The following is a 20,341-nucleotide window of genomic DNA, read 5'->3' on the forward strand; positions in this document are numbered from 1 at the left end:
ATTAGGATTTGTCTCTATGTGATCCAATTACTTAGTTTACAGACAGTCCATGAAAATTACTTGTCTAGCCACTGGAACAAAAGTCTGTGCTACACAAGTTATCAACAAGTCACTCAAAGTATCTCATTTCTTCCCCATGATCTACAATTACAGTTCTATTTTTCAGTAGCTTGGGCATATGTCATTTCAAAACAACAAAAAGTAGTCAGGAAAGACTGTTCAGAATGTTAAACTCAATCCACTCATAGTCTATTACTTGGTCAGGAGGATGTGGACACATTGTGTGAGCTTATAAGTCAATGCCCCTGTCTGTCTATTTCTTCTTTCACTCAAGGTAAAATTTTATGAACCTGCTGTTTTTATAAAAAAAAAGTGTCTTGTTAAAACACTGTAGTGATTCCACATTTATGTATGAACTAAAGATTCCTAATTATCCCGACTGCTGCCAAGGTTTCCTTTTATTCCTCTTTCACTCTGCTGCTTAGTTGTGAGAATCATGTCTGAATATTGCCAAATCCCCATTGTACTTCATGTCTGTTGCCACTTAATAGCGGGGCAGGAATCATTTGTTTTCATCCCAGAAGAGTTTTTGAGATTCAAAAATGTTTTTTCATCTTGAAACAGAACAAAAAGTCAGAAATCTCAAATATTCCCACAAAATGAAAATCGAAAGAGAACAAACATTTTGGAGCAGGTCAGGCAAAATATTTGACAATTTCAAAACATTGTATTTGGATTCTGACCTTTTAAAATGTAACCCTTTTTTTAGTATAAATTAATTAAAATTTCACAATGAAAAGTTGTTTTGAATCAAAGTTCTTTTCTCTAGCAGCATGGTCAGAAACAACAACAGATATTACATGGCTGTAACTTTCAGTCTCATTAGGACAAGGTCAGAGGACCCCACACCCCAGAATGGGTGGCTCTGGGTTAGAAAGTCCTTGCCCTGAAGAACCTGAGGCCCACTGTAATAGCTGATAGGTAAGGCCCTACCAAATTCTTGGCCATTAAAAACGCGTCGCGGACCGTGAAATCTGGTCTTTTGTGTGCTATACAGATTTTACGGGGAGACCAGCCTTTCTCAAATTGGCGGTCCTGACCCAAAAGGGAGTTGTGCGGGGGAGAGGGGGTCACCAGGTTATTTTAGGGGGATTGCGGTATTGCCATCATTACTTCTGTACTGCCTTCAGAGCTGGACAGCTGGAAAGTGGTGGCTGTTGGCCAGATGCCCAGCTCTGAAGGCAGCACCACTGCTAGCAGCAGCGCAGAAGAAAGGATGGCCTGGCAGGATATTGCAATCCTTACTTCTGCGCTGCTGCCTTCGGAGCTAGGTGGCCGGAAAGTGGCAGCTGATGACTGAAGGCCCAGCTCTGCAGGCAGCAGCGCAGAAGTAAGGGGGGCAATACCATACCATGCCATCCTTACTTCTGTGCTGCTGCTGGCAGCCCTTCTGCCTTGAGAGCTGGGCTCCCGGCCAGCAGCTGTAGCTCTCCAGCTGACCAGCTCTGAAGGCAGCACTGTAAGGGTAGCAGTCCTGAAGCACACAAAGCAACTACAAGAAGGATGTGGATAAATTGGAGAGAGTCCAGCGAAGGGCAACAAAAATGATTAGGGGTCTGGAACACATGACTTATGAGGAGAGGCTGAGGGAACTGGGATTGTTTAGTCTGCGGAAGAGAAGAATGAGGGGGGATTTGATAGCTGCTTTCAACTACCTGAAAGGGCGTTCCAAAGAGGATGAATGTAGACTGTTTTCAGTGGTAGCATATGACAGAACGAGGAGTAATGGTCTCAAGTTGCAGTGGGGGAGGTTTAGGTTGGATATTAGGAAAAACTTTTTCACTAGGAGGGTGGTGAAACACTGGAATGTGTTACCTAGGGAGGTGGTAGAATCTCCTTCCTTAGAAGTTTTTAAGGTCAGGCTTGACAAAGCCCTGGCTGGGATGATTTAATTGGGGATTGGTCCTGCTTTGAGCAGGGGGTTGGACTAGATGACCTCCTGAGGTCCCTTCCAACCCTGATATTCTATGATTCTATGATTCAGTACTGCAACCCCCGCTACAATAACCTTGCGACCCCCCCCCTACATTTCCGTTTTGGGTGAGGATGCCTACAATTAAAATACTGTGAAATTGCAGATTAAAAAAGCTGAAATCATTAAATTAACGATTTTTAAAATCCTATGCCTGTGAAAAGAAAAGCAGTACTTGTGGCACCTTAGAGACTAACCAATTTATTTGAGCATAAGCTTTCGTGAGCTGCTCATGAAAGCTTATGCTCAAATAAATTGGTTAGTCTCTAAGGTGCCACAAGTACTCCCTTTCTTCTTGTGAATACAGACTAACACGGCTGCTACTCTGAAACCAGTCATTATGCCTGTGAAATTGACCAAAATAGACCATGCATTTGGTAGGGCCCTACTGATAGGGTTGTAGCAGAATGCCAGCAACCTGGCTGCAAGCAATCTATTACTGAATGTTAGTGGTTCAACTTGATCTCCATGGGCAAATGTTAATGACAGAGAGATCAAGAGAGTGTGTTAAAGAGAAGAAATGGATGTTCCTTCCTGTACTCTCTTTGGACTATGGATAAGGAAGCCCATTTTCTTCTTTCTTTAAAGGTGAACCACACACAACACACACACAAAGCAACAATCATCATCTAACTTTACTGCTCCTTTATACATAAAGATGACAATGATTTCTTTAAATTGTTTTCCTTCTTTATAATAGAAATATCAATCATTTTATTTCCTGATTTCCTTATTTTCCCCTGAAGGACTTCAAAAATCTTTAGAAGATCTGAATAATGACATCTTGTTTACAGGCTGAAACCTGAGCTGCAGCTGGTCTGGACTTCTACCTGGGATGTAGAAGAAAGATTCAACATTCTGTCCCAACTCTCTTGAAAGGCAAGGGTTTTTCAATTACAATGTTCCATTATTTCCAATATTTCTATGGAGAAAACACAAACCGATTTTTTGGAAAGCTTTCTGGGGAGATCTTTACATCATAAAGTCACAGTAAAGGGCAGAAACAAAGACTGCTTTTGTTTTGTTTGTAGTTCAGCTTTAGGGCCCCACTCCTGCAAATAGTTATGTATGTGCTTAACTTTAAACATGTGAGTAGTCCAATTGACTTGAATGGAACAACTCATCTGCTTAAAGTTAAGCACAGGATCTTCCAACTCATTGCACATGGGTTAATAGGACTGGCAAAGAGACTGGGTTTAGGAGATTGAGAGAGCAGAAAAGGCTTGGGGACAGGACTGGGTGCTACTGGAAGCAGTGGAAAATAGATTGGACAAAGCATGGTGTGGATAAAGACTGGGACTGGCTGGAGAGAGAGATTGGGACTTGGAAGGAGATGTGGAAGACTGTGGAAAAAATAGCATGTGATCATGTAATTAAAGACTGCATATGCACTAGAGAGTTGAATTAAGATTGTATGAGCAACCGTAATTATGCCATTTCCTAATTTTTGAGTACTTGACTCTGCAACCTTAAAGTTCTTTTAATATATTTTTTTGTTTAATACAATTTACAGAAAAAGCAAACAAAAGCTGCTGATATTATAAGAAAATTCTACAATTCGGTAAACCTAGCCTTCTTTAGCCTTCAAAATTTTTGCTTCTTTCATTAATGAGATCTATTAATTTAGCGATTGTCATATATCAGAGGATTTTCACTATGAAAAACTTCAGTTCATACAGACCAAAACTGGAACAGTCTATAGCCACAGGCACTGAATTCTACTGTAATAACAAAGTACTCATGCATATTACTGTTATTTTCTTAAGCCATATGTTGCAAAGATGGACACAGTAGGTGTGGTCAGGGGTTGTTTTAGATCCTGAGCAGATTAGAGGCATATAAAACAACCTTATAGCAGTTTACATTTGAATATCAGATACATAACAATCTGAAGAAAACTGGTATTTACGAGATTAGTTTTATTCAGCCAGGTTTATTGTTCTAATAGACTGTGAAAGACTTGATTTTTTAAAATTGGGCACTGGATACAAAATCAAATAATTGATACAATGAGCTAAACATAAAAATACTGTAAATTGTATGTTACTAGGCGCACTACGGACTAACTCAACAGCTGTGGGATACTATAGGTGATGATGGGGGCTATGTAGCCACCCCCATTCCACAATCAGTACATTGGAGTGAATAGTTAATCTATGTAGAAGCACAGCTACTGGCCCCATCTCACAAACCCCTGCCTGTTTTGAACCCAAAGAGCTGCTGCTAATTGCTGCAAAGGGAGCCCCTGTGAAGTTGGGCTTCATGTCACACAGAGGAGTACATCCCTGTACAGGCTCGCAAATTCCAGCCTCTCTCCTGTGCAAAAGAGAGCTAATGATTCTTAAATAAACATAGTTTTTTTGTAACCAAACATATTATAGCACGCCCTGTTATGCTTATGCTCAAATAAATTGGTTAGTCTCTAAGGTACCACAAGTCCTCCTTTTCTTTTTGCAAATACAGACTAACACGGCTGCTACTCTGAAACCTGTTATTAAGATTGCCTGATACGCCTCATTATAAGACCTTTTTTCAGTTGCTTATAATTTTGCTTATAATTGGGCTGAAATTTTCAATACCATGTGTCTGTCTCAGGCGGATTATTTATTTATTTAAATAGCAGCCAAAATAGTTCAGCTGTTTCTGAGAATGAGACTAGGGAAAAATACATTGTTTTCCCCATGTTAAATTCTGGTGGCATTTTCTTTGAATAGCTCTAGTGTCCCCATTCTTTGGAGCGGGGACTACAAATTTGGCAGGGGGTGGCCCTTTGTGCCTTTTGCCATCCCCATGAAAAATCTGCCCAGTTCTAAGCCTTTGTAAAAAATTGGTTTCAGAGTAACAGCCGTGTTAGTCTGTATTCGTAAAAAGAAAAAAGAAAAGGAGTACTTGTGGCACCTTAGAGACTGCTGTAGCTCACGAAAGCTCATGCTCAAATAAACTGGTTAGTCTCTAAGGTGCCACAAGTACTCCTTTTCTTTCTTTTTTTTTTGTAAAAAATTGCAGTTCCAACATGCACCATAGATCCTTGCTAGAATTTCACAGCTAGCCCCCAAAGATTTTGTCTGTACTAGGCATGCTCCACTAAAATTCACATTTGAGACATAGTCTTGGGGAGCCATCCCTTTCCTGCTTCTTTCTTACTCTTTGCTCTCTTGCATTCTATTTCATTCCCAGCCCCTCTGCTCCATTCCCATCCTTTCACTCCTTTTTACTCTTGCCATGCCAATTTTACCCCCTCCAGTCCCTTTCTTCTTATCCCTCCTCACATCGTTCACTAAACAAACATATCTGCTCCCTTTATGATCCTCAAAGGTCACTAGAAGCCTGGCTATTAATCAGCTTTGATGTATGTGTAGGGAAACGTTTTCAATTCAACATACTGATTTAACTAGTGGGAATTCAGATCCCACTGCTGAACTGCAGCTGAGGAGTGCACAGTGAAACTCAGAGCTTTAAACCACCTTCGGGCTCCCTCAACCCTGTATTGGTTGTGCACCAGGCGGGTTCTATTTTAATGCTCTAGAATGTGCCAGCTGCCAATGGCCTCAAAACATCTGGCAGCTGGGAATCAGCAGGACATAGTGATGCCCCAGGCATTTCCCCCTGCCCCTGCCACGTCCTCGATATACTATTCACACAATGGTGATATAGGAGCTCTCTACATCATCAGAAGAGCCCCTTACTTTGAGGCAGATACTTCCAGGAACAGTGATGGGAGCATTTGCACCAATGGTGAGATGCAAAGTCATACCATGCAGCTCAGAATCTGGGCCTACATTTTCAAACTACCACTTCACATGGAGCTGGCCATATTCAAACCTGTCTGTTTATAACAAGCCCTCTTTTGCTGTCAACAGGGTTTGAACCCAGGATCTTCAGCACTGAAAGGTATGAGATATCTACTTGAGCAAAAGGAAAAATTCCATTAGATGGTAGTTGTAGTATTCTATTATTTTATGACACGTTTCAGAGTAGCAGCCGTGTTAGTCTGTATTCGCAAAAACAAAAGGGGTACTTGTGGCACCTTAGAGACTAACAAATTTATTTGAGCATAAGCTTTCGTGAGCTACAGCTCACTTCACAGACCTAAAAGTTGCAATTCTTCAACAAAAAAACTTCAAAAACAGACTCCAACAAGAGACTGCTGAATTGGAATTAATTTGCAAACTGGATACAATTAACTTAGGCTTGAATAGAGACTGGGAGTGGATGGATCATTACACAAAGTAAAACTATTTCCCCATGTTTATTTTCCCCCCTCCACCACCCACTGTTCCTCAAACATATTTGTCAACTGCTGGAAATGGCCCACCTTGATTATCACAACAAAAGGTGCCCTCTCCCCCCCCCCCCCCCTGCACTCTCCTGCTAATAATAGCTCACCTTAAGTGATCACTCTTGTTACAGTGTGTATGGTAACACCCATTGTTTCATGTTCTCTATGTATATAAATCTCCCCATTGTATTTTCCACTGAATGCGTCCGATGAAGCGAGCTGTAGCTCACAAAAGCTTATGCTCAAATAAATTGGTTAGTCTCTAAGGTGCCACAAGTACTCCTTTTCTTTTTACTTCCCCTAGTGTGGGTTACTATACACTTGGTGAAACTTTACTGAGTTCAAAAAATTGTTGCTACAAAAGCAACAAGGTGACCAAGAAGTTAATAAAACCCAGAGACATATATGTTATCGAACACATGTAATGAACATGCTTGCTCCTTATATAGTTCAGCAATTTATAAAAACTAATTTTGTTTCTATGCTTTTGTTTTATTTTCATTGCTACATTTAGCATTATTGTTAATTGTGTAGCTTCAATAACTTGATAGCATTTTATTAGAACATTGTGCATTGATATTTCTTTGTAAAACTCCCAAATAAACTCCCTTTCCACTATAACAGGGAGGGCCAAACTTACTGATCCTCCGAGCCACGTACAGCAATCTTCAGAGGTTTGAGAGCCAGGGCGCACCTGCGGGGTTCGGAGTTTCAGCCCCGCTCCTGCTGAAGCCCCAAGCCCCAGCCAGTGTGCTCTGTGGGGCTGAAGCCCCAAGACTCCCCTCCCCACTGGGCAGAAGCCCCTACCCCACCACCCCTCTGCAAGGCAGAGGTCCTGAGCTCCTCCAACCCCAGTCTGGTAGGTGGAGAATGGAGGCGGGGGGAGGAGGGGGACGGACTCCATGAGCCACACTTTAATGGTAAAAGAGCTGCATTTGGCTCACGAGCCACACTTTGTCCACTCCTGCACTATAATTTCCATCCTAATCAATATTGTTAATGGATAAAATATGACAGCAGATAACAGGTTCATGCCTCTATCAATGGCAGCTGGAACGCAGGTACTCTTACTACAAAATAACACAGGAAACCCCCCTCTCCAAAAAGGCTGCAATCAGGATCAAAGCAAATGCTTGCATGCCAGGTGGGCTGGGTATTTGTCCAAAATGTGGGACCTTCGAGCCTAGGAGAAGTCAGTGACCCAAAGATGGAGCAAGTATGTTGCTACTCATGCTCTATGTCTCATATTTTGCTGACTGAAGTAAGTACCAACAAGTTTCTCTGTGTCACTCCTACAAATAATGCACTTCACATGATGTATCAAATCCCACCTCCTTTTTAATGCTACTTTTTTTTGTAAGGGTGATAGAATTAGCTCACTGCAACCTTCCAGATAAGGGGGTCTTGTCTGACAAGCTGGAAAAACAGGGCATTGCCCCTTAAGGGCTCCCTCACAATGTGTGGGAGGAGGAGGAGAAAAGTTTACATGGTTGAACACAAAGGACAGGAAACAGTCGGGGACAGGTCAGGAGACAGTCACTGCACTCCCAGTTCATGCTGACTGGGAGAGTCAGGGGGTCTTTATACCCCATACAGCCTCAGAGACACCCTCTTTCAAAGAAGATTAAACCATGGGAGCTACTGTTATAGGGCATCTTAACTTTGTATGCCGAGCGATGGCCTTGGGGCAGGCTTTTTGCACCAGACTGTCAGCTGCCACCACAGGAATAGAAAAGCCCAGCCATTTTATAAAGGATAATAAAGAGATGGAGGAGGATTTGGGAACAATTTCTGATCAATTTAAGAGTGTGATTTTGGAGGGAGGAATGGATGATAAAGGCAGCTTCATTCAGATGCATCAGGAGAAATAGGTTTTTCAAGTATTTTACCATGTTAGATGGAGTGCCCAGAAATATTCAGATTGGCTATAAAAGGTACAGAAAAGAAAATAACATTCCTGGAATTCTTTCCATTTTGGTAGCAGAAACTATTTAGGGAACAGATTTTGCAAACAAAAGCATGCCTTTTTGGAGTGACTACATGGCAGTAGTAAATATAATCCGTTGCCCGTCCTCCAGATCACCCAGAACTATGAGTTTGGTGAGGGCATTTATATTACAATGTGTAAATGCTAACATATGTTTTTCTACCAAGCGTATGCCCGGGATTGATAATGGCATAGCCGATGCATTCTTTCGATTTCAGATGGACAAATTTCAGGACCTGGCACTGGGAAGCCAACAAGGAACCCAAATGGATGCCGCTAGCACTCTGGAATCTTGACGAATGATAGCTCTTGAGGTAATATAAGGATTGGAAGTGCCATGAACATTTAGGGCCTATGACAGGAGTTTTAATGATTTGGGGCCATTTCAGAGGAGAGAGGGCCTGTCGATAATATTGCCCTTTCCAGAAGATGGGATATTACAATACACGGTTTCTCTGGCAATCCATGGGCTGGCATCATCTCCCATCTCCATTCACCTATCAGGCCTTATGTTTGCCAGTAGGATGAGAGGTTAGCCAGATCTTTGTAGTGGGTGCTTAGTCCAGAGGTTTTTCATGGGGTGGTCTCAGGAAATGGACCCTAGAGAGGATCCACTTCATCCCATTACTGTTTAAATGCTCAGAGATTTGGTGCAAGTTCTCAGTCAAATATGCAGAAGCTGATAGGAGGTGGCCTTGTCGAAGGCTGTTAGTGTTTTTTGGAACATATGGAGTCAGCAAACGAGTGCCTGGGTTGCTGTGCTTTGAGAAGGCTTTGGAGTGGAGGGATTTATGATGGGAAGAGCAATTGTTCATCATAACTCAGGATCTCAAAAAACAATCTGGAGGGTGGGGAGTGGGATGGAGAGGTGAATCCATATTGCTACGGTGCGGGGGGAGGGGGTGGAGGAGGCAAAGATTTGCCTAGTAAGGGCATTGAGGACTTATACAGCAATGACATCCATTGGAGAGGGGGGTCCTCTTTATTTATGGTGATAGAAAACCCGTCAACATACTATTTTGTTACTGTTTTCAAAAGGGGGCTTAAAAAGTTGGAGCTCCTGGTGCAAGAATGTGATTCCAATTCCTTCCATATGGGGTTACAACAGCTGCCACCCAAATAGGGCTAGGGCCACAGTGATTCAGGCAATTGGATGATAGCATTCAAGTGCACACAGGATATACATCAGTCTTTATGTAGAGAACTTTTCTTGTATTTCCACTTTTAGGATCATGCAGACAGGCCAAGCAAGCAGTGGTATGGACTTGCAGGCTCAGGATTATATACCAGGCACACAGATGGGGTTTCCAGGTCATTGGGCAGCTCACCTCCTTCTATGCCAGTTCAGGATTGCATCACACCCTAGGCAAGATGTGAGCTGCCCAATGACCTGGAAACAACCAGCACTATATAATTTGTTGCCAGATATTTGAGTGAATAAAGTTGTGGCCTAATTAAAACACATCCATTGCCTTCTGTCTGTCTTCTGCTATAGCCTGACAAAGGGAGAGCAATGGATTTGTTCACAGACGTTAAAGCCAGAAGGGACCAATAGGTCACCTAATCTACCCTCCTGTATAATTCAGGCCACGGAATTCCACAAGTTATCCCTGTATTAAGACCAATAACTTGTGTTTCACTACAGCACATCTTTCTGAAAAGCTTCTAGTTTTGCTTTGAAGTCATCAAGAGATGTGAAATTCTCTACTGCCCCTGCTAGTTTGTACCAATAGTTAATCACCCTCATTGCTAAAAAATTCCCCTTATTTTAATTTGAATTTGTCTGACTTTAACTTCCAGACATTGTTATGCACTTCTCTTCTAGGTTAAAGAGCCCTGTCTTGGTATTTTCTCCCTGTGAAGGTATACCACAATCACGTCACTTCTTGGTCTTTTTGATAAATTAATCAAATTGAGCTCATTAAGTCTCTTACTGTAAAGGATTTTTTCCAGCCCTTGAATAATTTGCGTGGCTTTTCTCTTTGTACATGTACAAAGCAGAGCAGACAGCACAGCTACAAGTGACCACAAAAATCTAGAAGAGGAAGCGTCAGGCAATTTTGCAAGTCTTGCACATTCTCAGTACAGGAGATGAACCAATCAAAGCTGAAGGGGAGCTGATGAGTGGTTTTATACAGGAGCATCTGTGAGTTCCAATCAGTCTTAGCTGGGAGATTAGAGCCAGGAAAACATGGCTGTGTCACATACCTGCAATATTTTGGGTCTAATTAAGTGTTATTTTAAACCTTTACTTATTAGGGATGCCCTTGTAAAAATAATTTGTGGTTTACCATAGAGGGAATGGTTTGAGGGGGAATTCTTTTCCTTAGGCTGGGAAAACCACCTTTAGATATTTCAGGTGCTTTAATGTTAGGATTTTCTCTTAGTTAATGAACACAAGAACAGCAGTAATGCTAAATAAGATGAGAGGCTATAAATCTCTTATCTGACTCAATGGGACCTACTCAGCAAGGACAGTGTCCTCTGAGGTACAGCCCAGTAGAAATCTTGAGAATGCATTATTTTATCTGCAGGTATTTCATATTTATAACATAATGGCTACAGAAAAGATTAAACAAACTAAGAGTGTGTCAGCTACTCAGAGAGGACTGACTGCTCCCAGCAAAAAGGATTCACAGGCCACACTTTTCTGTTTGCCAACAAAATAGAATAATATACACGTGAACTGAGCGACACTGCAGTTATCATTCCAGATAAAACATTATTATTTAGGCAACCCCATAGACAAAGAAATCATTAATAAAGATCAGAGTAGAAAGAATTTGGTTGTATGTGTGTGCATGTTTATACTGTAAAGGGAATAATAAAAGGAGTACTAGTGGCACCTTAGAGACTAACCAATTTATTTGAGCATAAGCTTTCGTGAGCTACAGCTCACTTCATCGGATGCATTCCTCCACTGTAATGCAGACATTGTAGAGTACTCTCTCTGTGGCAAGAACAGTCTTTATGGAAGTCTGTATAAGGATACACTGGTTAGAATGCAAGAGCTGAGCTTTGAATCTGTGTATCGCTTTCTGAAAAGTTGCTAACAGGCAGAACTCTGGCCTGGACAGAACTCAGCCACGAGACGCACTTGCATGCAAGAAGTAAAAGTTGTTCATAATTTGCCCCAGTATTCTGGTTACAGTAACTGATGCTCACTTGCCACTCTTGGGAATAGCCTTTCAGAAGAAATTCTTTGAGGAATGACATTAAAACATAGCAGAACAGCATACCTACATAGACATGGGCAGTATGAGGGAGATTATCTGAGGCAGTCTATTAATAGCTTTTATTTTAAATGGCTTTTTTCTGCCATTATAATTCCTATTTTATTGCAATAAGAATGAATTATGCAAGTTGAATGGGGCAAGTCAGCTTACCTCATCTAAATAGAATAGTAAAAGCTTCATATTTCTGATACTGGGAGAATATATTGTGCATACAATGCCTGGCATGTATTATGTTAAAGATAACATTAATAATGCACCATAGGCAATATTTAGTCAGACTCATCACTCTTTTTGCCTCCTGACTTGTTATTCAAGATCAAGCTTCATTGGAAAATATGTTTTTGAGATCGTAGTGTCTGAAATCAATATTCCAACATTACTTTAAAAAAATTAAAAAACAGTGTGTACAGTATAAACATGTCTCAGAAACCCCCACCATTAGTGTTTAGCAATTTCAAGTACCATGAGAAAGGATTGCAAGATATTTTTCCTCTATCCTTTTTACTGAAGAATTCGTTAATAATTTTAGGTTTACTCATAATTATTTGTCTTTTGCATGAAAAATCTCTCATAAAAACTGACTGGCAGCATTGCTGATGGCTGAGTCCTCACTTCCAGGATTCTACACATGGGCGATTTCTTCTTGAGTATTCTCAATTCTTCATTTAAGATTGCCGTAGAGTCTGCACATCGCAGCACAAGAAAATGAGTTTTCTTATGGGGGTGTGTTTTACATTAGACAAAAGGTTCTGCTAATGTAATCATATCATGTGCTATTTTTGTGCATATATTTCTCAGAGAAAATACATTACTGTGCAACTCTTAGAATTTGAATTGTAAATTAGTTTATTTGGCTCCAACTGAACTAAAATCAATACAAATTTGGTTAATGGACTCTGACATGAGAAAGCTGGTATAAGTGTAGTTAAAATGAGCTGTTCACCTGGGACATGAACTCTGGCAAACACAAGTGTCCAAACATAAGAGAGCAGCTAAGTCACAGGAGGTAACATTCAGGGTGTGAACAAATTCTGTTTGAACTTGTGCAGAAGTCTAGGACGGCATGATGACTTTCTTAGCAGACATGACTAGTGCTGTCTCAAAGATGGCCTGCAGAGCATAGTACCTCAGTTAAAGCTATTTTAGGGTGGAGATAGCTCCAAATCCAGTATAGGTGGAAGAAAAAAAAAAGTTTTTTTTTTTTCCAGGAGTGAATGTGAGTGAGTGTGTGTGTGAAAGAGAGAGATTTGTGAACCTTTATCCTGATGTTTGACTGCATTTTGTTGAACTATATTAGGATCAAATTAATCCATGGATAAGTGAAAGCCTGGTTGGCTATTTTTACCTAGATAGATACACTAGACCGGTGTAGGCAACCTATGGCACACGTGCCAAAGGCGGCATGCGAGCTGATTTTCAGTGGCACTCACACTGCCCAGGTCTTGGCCACCGGTCCCAGGGGCTCTGCTGCCAGCTCAGGGTACCGGCTGCCAGCCCCAGGTCCCAGCCACCGGTCCGGGGGCTCTGCTACTGGCCTGGGGTCCCGGCCGCTGGCCCAGGGTTCTGCAGCCACCCGCAGCTGTGGCCCACTGGCCCCAACCTGGGGCAGTGAGGGGTGCAGACGGGCAAGAGGGGGCGTAGCTCAGAACCCCCACCTTAAAAATTGTTCCAGCGCCACTGTACTGGGATATTTTAAAGTCCTGCTTACATCACTATCATGCCACGTGGAACAGTGCACTGCATTTGATGTTGAGATTAGAATGTACATGCAAGAACTGGAATCAGAATTTTCTGACAGATTTCAAGATTTCCAGCGATTTGGCCCAATGCTTTCTTTTCTAATTAAACCTGAAAAATTCAACGAAAGGGACTTGGATTTGTCTGTATTTCAGTGGATGGGTGTTGAAGATTTTGAAATGCAGCTCATTCAGTTACAAAAGCATCAAAGTTTGGAGATCTGCAGAGTGCACTTGAAGCTACTGAGAGAGATCATGGGGCCTCTGTTCTGACCTGCTGGACATCCCTGCCAGTGAAATGTAACTGTTTGAAGAAAATTGTGTTTGCAATGCTTTCAGCATTTGGATCCACATACCTGTGTGAACAGATATTTTCACACATGAAATCTGCCCTCTGTCCCTCTCGGAGCCAGTTAACAACTGATCACTCAGAAGCCTGTGTGCAGCTTAAACTATCCAAATATGTGCCAGACATTGGAAAACTCAGCAAGGAAAAGCAAGGGCAAGACCACACTAAACTGATAAGATCTGCATTTTAATTTAATTTTAAATGAAGCTTCTTAAACATTTAAAAACCTTATTTACTTTACATAGAACAATAGTTTAGTTATATATTATAGACTTATAGAAAGAGACCTTATTAAAACATTAAAATGTATTACTGGCACGCAAAACCTTAAATTAGAGTGAATAAATGAAGACTCGGCACACCACTTCTGAAAGGTTGCCGACCCCTGCACTAGACACCTTATTATTGCTTTTAGGTAAAGTTATCCATCTGTTATAGTCTTCCATTTTAAAATGCTCTGAAATTTCTCAAAAATTCTCCCTTTTGGCTGAAGCTTTCCATATTTGAGGAAAATCCCTTGACCCTCTCTGAGTTATGAAAGAGTAAAAACAAAAAAGGCTTTATTTTATAGCTCAAATGATGTCTAACTTCTTCTCTCTTCACCAATTACTCAAAACATTGCTGAACAAAAGTATTCAGGACTTGTCACACCAATATTCCTCCAGGAGGCAAGATGTGTGGAAATCCATTTGAGCGTCTGTAGTTTATAGTTGTTTTCTTTAATAAGCACCTTCTGTTCACGAAGAAATGTAATTTCGTATGTCATGACAACCCCCTGTGCCTTAAAAAAATGCCTGGACCATGGAGAGATGGGCACAGTGGAGTTGTATTAGGGAAATGATATTAGCTCTAGGTTTTTTTCAGTGATAGGTGCCTTGGAAATACCTAAGATATATTAGTAGATGAAGATCAAATGGAAATGGCCTAATCAGGGCAACATTAAGTATGTAAAAAACCCCTGAAAATTCTGATTGTGGAAGTAAGAGAAAGGGAATAAATTTGCCATGCCCATTGCCTGGGTAGATCTGCGTAAGCATTGTCAACGTAATGATACATTGTAATCATTTTCCTCTGATGAAAGTCTAGCCAAAGTTTCTGTGTAGGATTAGTACAATTTCAGCAACAGCTTGAACAGACATGCTCAATCCTGGATGACCTGGATTTTACTCAAAAGATTAATTCCCCAGATATAGTTCAGATTAACCATTCCTGGTCAGACTGTTCATGAAAACGTGTGCATAATTTTAATTCTTATAAAAAGTATTTATATATTTATTCTGTGTTTTATACAAGAGCATAAGTTTCCAATAAAGAACAAATGTTGGCTTTTTATGTAACTCAAATGGATGTATAGCCTACATAGTTACTCATTCTAATCAACACAGAATCAAGGAAATGGAAAATATCAATAGAATTTTGCATATACTATTCAAATAATTTAAATGCAAGTGGAAGATGCGTTACCTAGGGAGGTGGTAGAATCTCCTTCCTTAGAGGTTTTTAAGGTCAGGCTTGACAAAGCCCTGGCTGGGATGATTTAACTGGGAATTGGTCCTGCTTCGAGCAGGGGGTTGGACTAGATGACCTTCTGGGGTCCCTTCCAACCCTGATATTCTATGATTCTATGATTCTATGATTCTAAGATCTGGTTAGATGTGGGAAGATGTGGTTATTGCCACATTTGAATAATGTACAGAAAACTTGAGATTCTGAGACTGAAAATATAACATTACTTAAACTTTTCAGCAGTTTCAATATGCCCCTCCCTCGAAACAGTAAAAAGGGAGGAAATGCAATTGATTCTTTCATTTACATTAGATTAATTCAGAGCAGACTGCGTCTCCGACTCTAATTCCATCTGTTTAACTTTATGTCAGCCTGTTGTCTTGAACACAAACAAACTGTTCTAGCAACGACATCCATTTTACTGTGGAATTCATGCCTGTATAATTAACTATAATCAACTTTAACACAGATGGCATTAGATGATCCAAAAGCTCTTTATGAAATTGTTCTTAAGCATGTTATTAACAGGCCTAAATAACTATTTAAATTTACCTCCCCAATCCCTTTCAGCATGAACACACAACACAGCTGGATTTCAGAACACTGAAGACAGGATTTAGCCAAACGTTGTCTATAGAATTTCAGTACTTTTGTATTTATTCAATTTATGAAAGAGCTTATAAATAATGATCTCCTTAGTGTAGCTAAAAAAGCATTTGCTTTTAGATCTATTAAACAATAATAATACTTTCCCAACTGACTGACCCTGAAAACCAGACACTGAAGAACTGGATGACTCAGGGGAGTGTTACTGCCAGTACATTTTTTGCTGAAGTTGGGAATGAGTGAAAGCCATTGCTGTTTGACAGATTTTTGGGTATGCTCAGTCCACTTATTAGTAGACAAATACCCACATTTATAAACTAGCATCATAGTTTTCACACTTGAAAGTCTCAGAAGAAAGGCCAAGAATCTGAATGAAAATAGAGAGTGAACTAACCTCCCAACCCCCAAAGTAGATATAAACTGCTAAAGTCTTCACCCACCTGTGAATGAAAAGCTACACACACAGGCAAAAACTCTTCCCTTTGGGGCTTGGTTTATTAAAGAAAATCTTATTCCGAAGTAACAGGCCATGCATCTAATAGTCCCCTACCTAAATCATCTCTGTATGATTGTCTACGGCCTTCTTCTCTCTAGCTCCGACTATCCAAAACCCTAGCTCTTTTCTCTACATGGCTATTCTCATGCCCAACATATCAGTATGGAGTCTAATGAACCACATCTGTCCCAGTCAGACAGCAGTAATCTTCCTGCTGCTCCCAGCAGGGTTCCAGCAGCTGCTAAAAGGCTGGGAAAACAAGAGAACCCTGCTCCTCTGTTCCAGGGACCTTTCCAATTCAGGAATGAAGCACACTGATGGGACAATATGAGGAAGCCTACACTGCTCCTGCCTGTGCAACAAAATACACCTCCTTTGGCTTTAAAAGATTACAAACTCCAGAGCTAAAGTTTGTTAAATACCATCTTACATCTTTTTCAAGCCTTGTGTTATTGCCTAATGCAGAGGTGGGCAAACTACGGCCCGTGGGCCACATCCAGCCCATGGGACCATCCTGCCCGGCCCCCGAGCTCCCCGGCTTCTCCCCTGCTGTCCCCCATCCCCTGCAGCCACGCCTCCACGCGGGCAGTGCTCTGGGCTACGGGGCTGCGCTCTCATCAGGGCAGCGCAGCAGCGTGTCTGGCTCCGGCCAGGTGGCACGGCTGCAGACATGCTGCTCTGAGTGGCATGGTAAGGGGGCCAGAGCCGGGGGAGGAGGGGTTGCATATGGGGCAGGGAATCCCGGGGGGCAGTCAGGAGACAGGGAGCAGGGGGCAGTTGGATGGGGCGGTGGTTCAGGGTAGGGCAGTCAGGGGACGGGAGACAGGGGGTGATTGGATAGGGCAGAAGTTCAGGGTGGGACAGGGAACAGAGAGGGTTGAATAGGGGATGGTGTCCCAGGGGGCGGTTAGGGGTGGAGGTACAGGGAGGGGGCGGTCAGGGGACAAGGAGCGGGGAGGGGGTGTTGGATGGGAGGAGTTCTGAGGGGGGCAGTCAGGGGCTGGGAAGTGGGAGGGGTCAGATAGTGCTCGGGGGCCAGGCTGTTTGGGGAGGCACAGCCTTCCCTACCCAGCCCTCCATACAGTTTTGCACCCCAATGTGGCCCTTGGGCCAAAAAGTTTGCCCACCCCGGCCTAATGTACAAAATCAACTTTACATCCCTCCTCAATACCAACACCAGGTTCTTTTCTATCTTCAGTGCTTAGGTCAGAGTCAAGACTCCTACTGTAGTTGTTCATTTTCCAAGCTCATGGTTTCTTTCCATGGTCAGTTAGAACATTCAAACTTCTGCAATTTCTCATAAACATGTAAATGGAAGTGTTATGAAAATATTAGCACCCTTGTTAAGAGTTTGTAATTGCTTTGTTTTTTTATTTTAATATGAGAGGCTGAAACAAAACCATCAGTAGAACTATACTGTATTTCCCTGTAAGAAATAATTTAATGGTCTTCAATTATTCCAGCATACTTGTGCTTGACGTCACCCTTCCAACCAAACACACTTTATAAGCACTGCAATTCTACCTTGAGCCCCATTTATAATAATCAGAAAATATATAGCCATCAGGGGATGGCATCAGCTCACACTAAATAGCAACTGGAAGCTCATTAATCAAGATTAGATATCTGCATTTAACTGTACTCCAGCAAAGCACTTTGTTGATGCGTATCCATTGTGCACGTAATTCCACTTTATAACGTGATAAAACTGTGGGAGTAGAACTTGGGGTGGATTTTAAACGGACTGGATGAGAAAAAAATCGGTTAGGCAGATGGACATATCAAGACCCATACTAACTTCAGATGATTTCATCTGCCCTCTAATCAACTCTATCTCATAAATAATATGTGCTCAGAGCCAGTATATCAATAGTTGACCTACAGTTAACAAAATACAACTGATTTTTGGTATAGGAAGTGAATAATGAGCCCAGTCCATCATCAGTGAGGTTGATGAACATGGGAAATGAAGCAGGAATCACTAGGTGAAATTCCGTGGCCTGTGCTATGCAGGAGGTCAGACTAGATGATCCTAATGGTCCCATCTGGCCTTAAAAATCTATGAATCTTTCCTCTGTCATTCAAAGAACCATATAATTACTTGAAAAAGCCATGGAAAATAGATCGTAAACCAACAGAATCTGGAACATTTGACAGAAAACTAGATGTTAGATAGCAGATGCACAATAGACTATATCAAGAGGATCATTTTTATGAAGAATTAAGACGCTCTTCGAGTGGATAGAATGATCAGGAGCAGAGCCATATGAGAAGCAACTAAACAAACTGGTATAAATCCCATAGGTTTTGCAGAGATACTGAAAGAGCTCTACATTATAGGTTCAGGTACGCAGAGATTTGAAAAAACGAAAGCATGGTCCTGCAAACCAAGGGACTGATCCAAAGCCCAATGTAGCCAGCAGAAAAACTCTTATTGATTCCAATGGGATTTGGAGCCCATCCTTCCTATACTCCAGTATTTAATAAATTGAATAATTAATGGCCCACATTTACAGCTCTCTCATTTCACAAAAATCTCAAGATTTGCATAAAATATGAATGCCCTCCCCCTTACATTTGGTTAGGTTTCTTAATGTGTGTTTTTACCCATAAAGAAAAGATTTTTAAAGATAAACGTCCTCCAAGAGACAAAGCAGAGAGACTGATGTCTCTTGCAGTGATGGAGCTGATATTGCCAGGAGTGGAAAGCCTCAACAAAAATGAGAAAAATGCTCAAAGCAAGTAAAAAAGAACAAGAAATGCTCAGTGAGGTATGAAACAGAGCCTTTCTATGTCTGAAGCACATTACTGAAGTTATTGTTAGGCTGAGGATATGCAGATGCATTGTTTTGTCACTGCTGACCTTGTCAGGGTAATTTTTATTCTGTGTAGGTGGCTGTGCAATTTCCAGACCTAGATAGCTGAACATTTTAAAGCTATAATCTGATTTTTTTAAAAGCTGATCTGATTTTGGACGCTGCTTCATCCTTTCTAGTCAATTTGCTGATATTCAGATACCAACTTCTGTGCAACTTCATGCAGCAGAGCAAAAAGCAGGTTTAACACTTCCTGTCCATAACACAGAAACCAGTCTAAAAACCCAGGGTTAAACATTCTAGGTTTTCATAAGGAACAAAAAGACTATGTCTCAGGGCAATTTTAACTCAACTTTACATTGTGGTCTCACAAATTTCCAAATGCAATGATCTCTTTTTTGAGGTATGAGCTCTGTTTAATGCTTTCATTAAGCCAAGGACTAGCAAGAGACAGGGCTGGGGGTTGAAGGCTGAGTTTCCAAATTAAAACATGCTCACCACTCCCCAAGCTCAACAGCGCTAACCCCCTGGGAAGTGGAGCAAGCAAATCAAACCCAAAGTTGCTAGATTTCCACCTTAAACAATAAAATATGAGTCAAGGGCAAGAACAAATTAAAAAACAAAACAAAACTAGACCACTACAGATTGCTGTCCAGAACTATCACACAGCAGATTAACCAGGAAGAAAAGGTGGATGAGGTTTTTTTTAAACAACTAACAAAATCACCCAGAGCACAGGGACTTGGTGGTGATGGGGAACTTCAACTGCCCAGACATCTTTTGGGAAAATAATACAGCAGGGCACAGATTACCCAACAAGTCTTGGAATGTATTGGAGGCAATTTTTTAGTTTAGAAGGTGGAGAAGGCTACTTGGGGGGAGGTTGTTCTAGATTTGATTTTGACAAATAGGGAGGAATTGGTTGAGAATTTGAGAGTGGAAGACCGCAGAGGTGAAAGTGATCATGAAATGGTAGAGTTCAGGACTCTAAGGAATGGTAGGAGGGAATACAACACAATAAAGGTAATGGATTAAGAAGGCAGACTTTAGTGAACTCAGGGAGTTGGTAGGTAAGATCCCATGGGAAGCAAGTCTAAGGGGGAAAAACAGTTCAAGAGAGTTGGCAGTTTTTCAAAGAGACATTATTAAAGGCACAAGAGCAAACCTATCCCACAACATAGGAAAGACAGTAAGTATGGAAAGAGACCATCCTGGCTTACCCAGGAGATCTTCAATGATCTGAAAATCAGAAAAGAGTCCCACAAAAAACTAGGAAACTAGGTCAAATTACAAAGGAT

General features: G+C 41.4%; 1 protein-coding gene across 10 annotated transcripts in view; it reads right to left on the bottom strand.

Annotated features, from left to right (window-relative positions):
• JAKMIP3 (Janus kinase and microtubule interacting protein 3) overlaps positions 1-20,341 on the bottom strand; it is a 149,356-nt gene that overhangs the window by 90,974 nt on the left and 38,041 nt on the right. The window lies entirely within an intron of this gene.

This window comes from Natator depressus, chromosome 7 (assembly GCF_965152275.1).
Source record: "Natator depressus isolate rNatDep1 chromosome 7, rNatDep2.hap1, whole genome shotgun sequence".
Classification (NCBI taxonomy): Eukaryota; Metazoa; Chordata; order Testudines; family Cheloniidae; genus Natator; species Natator depressus.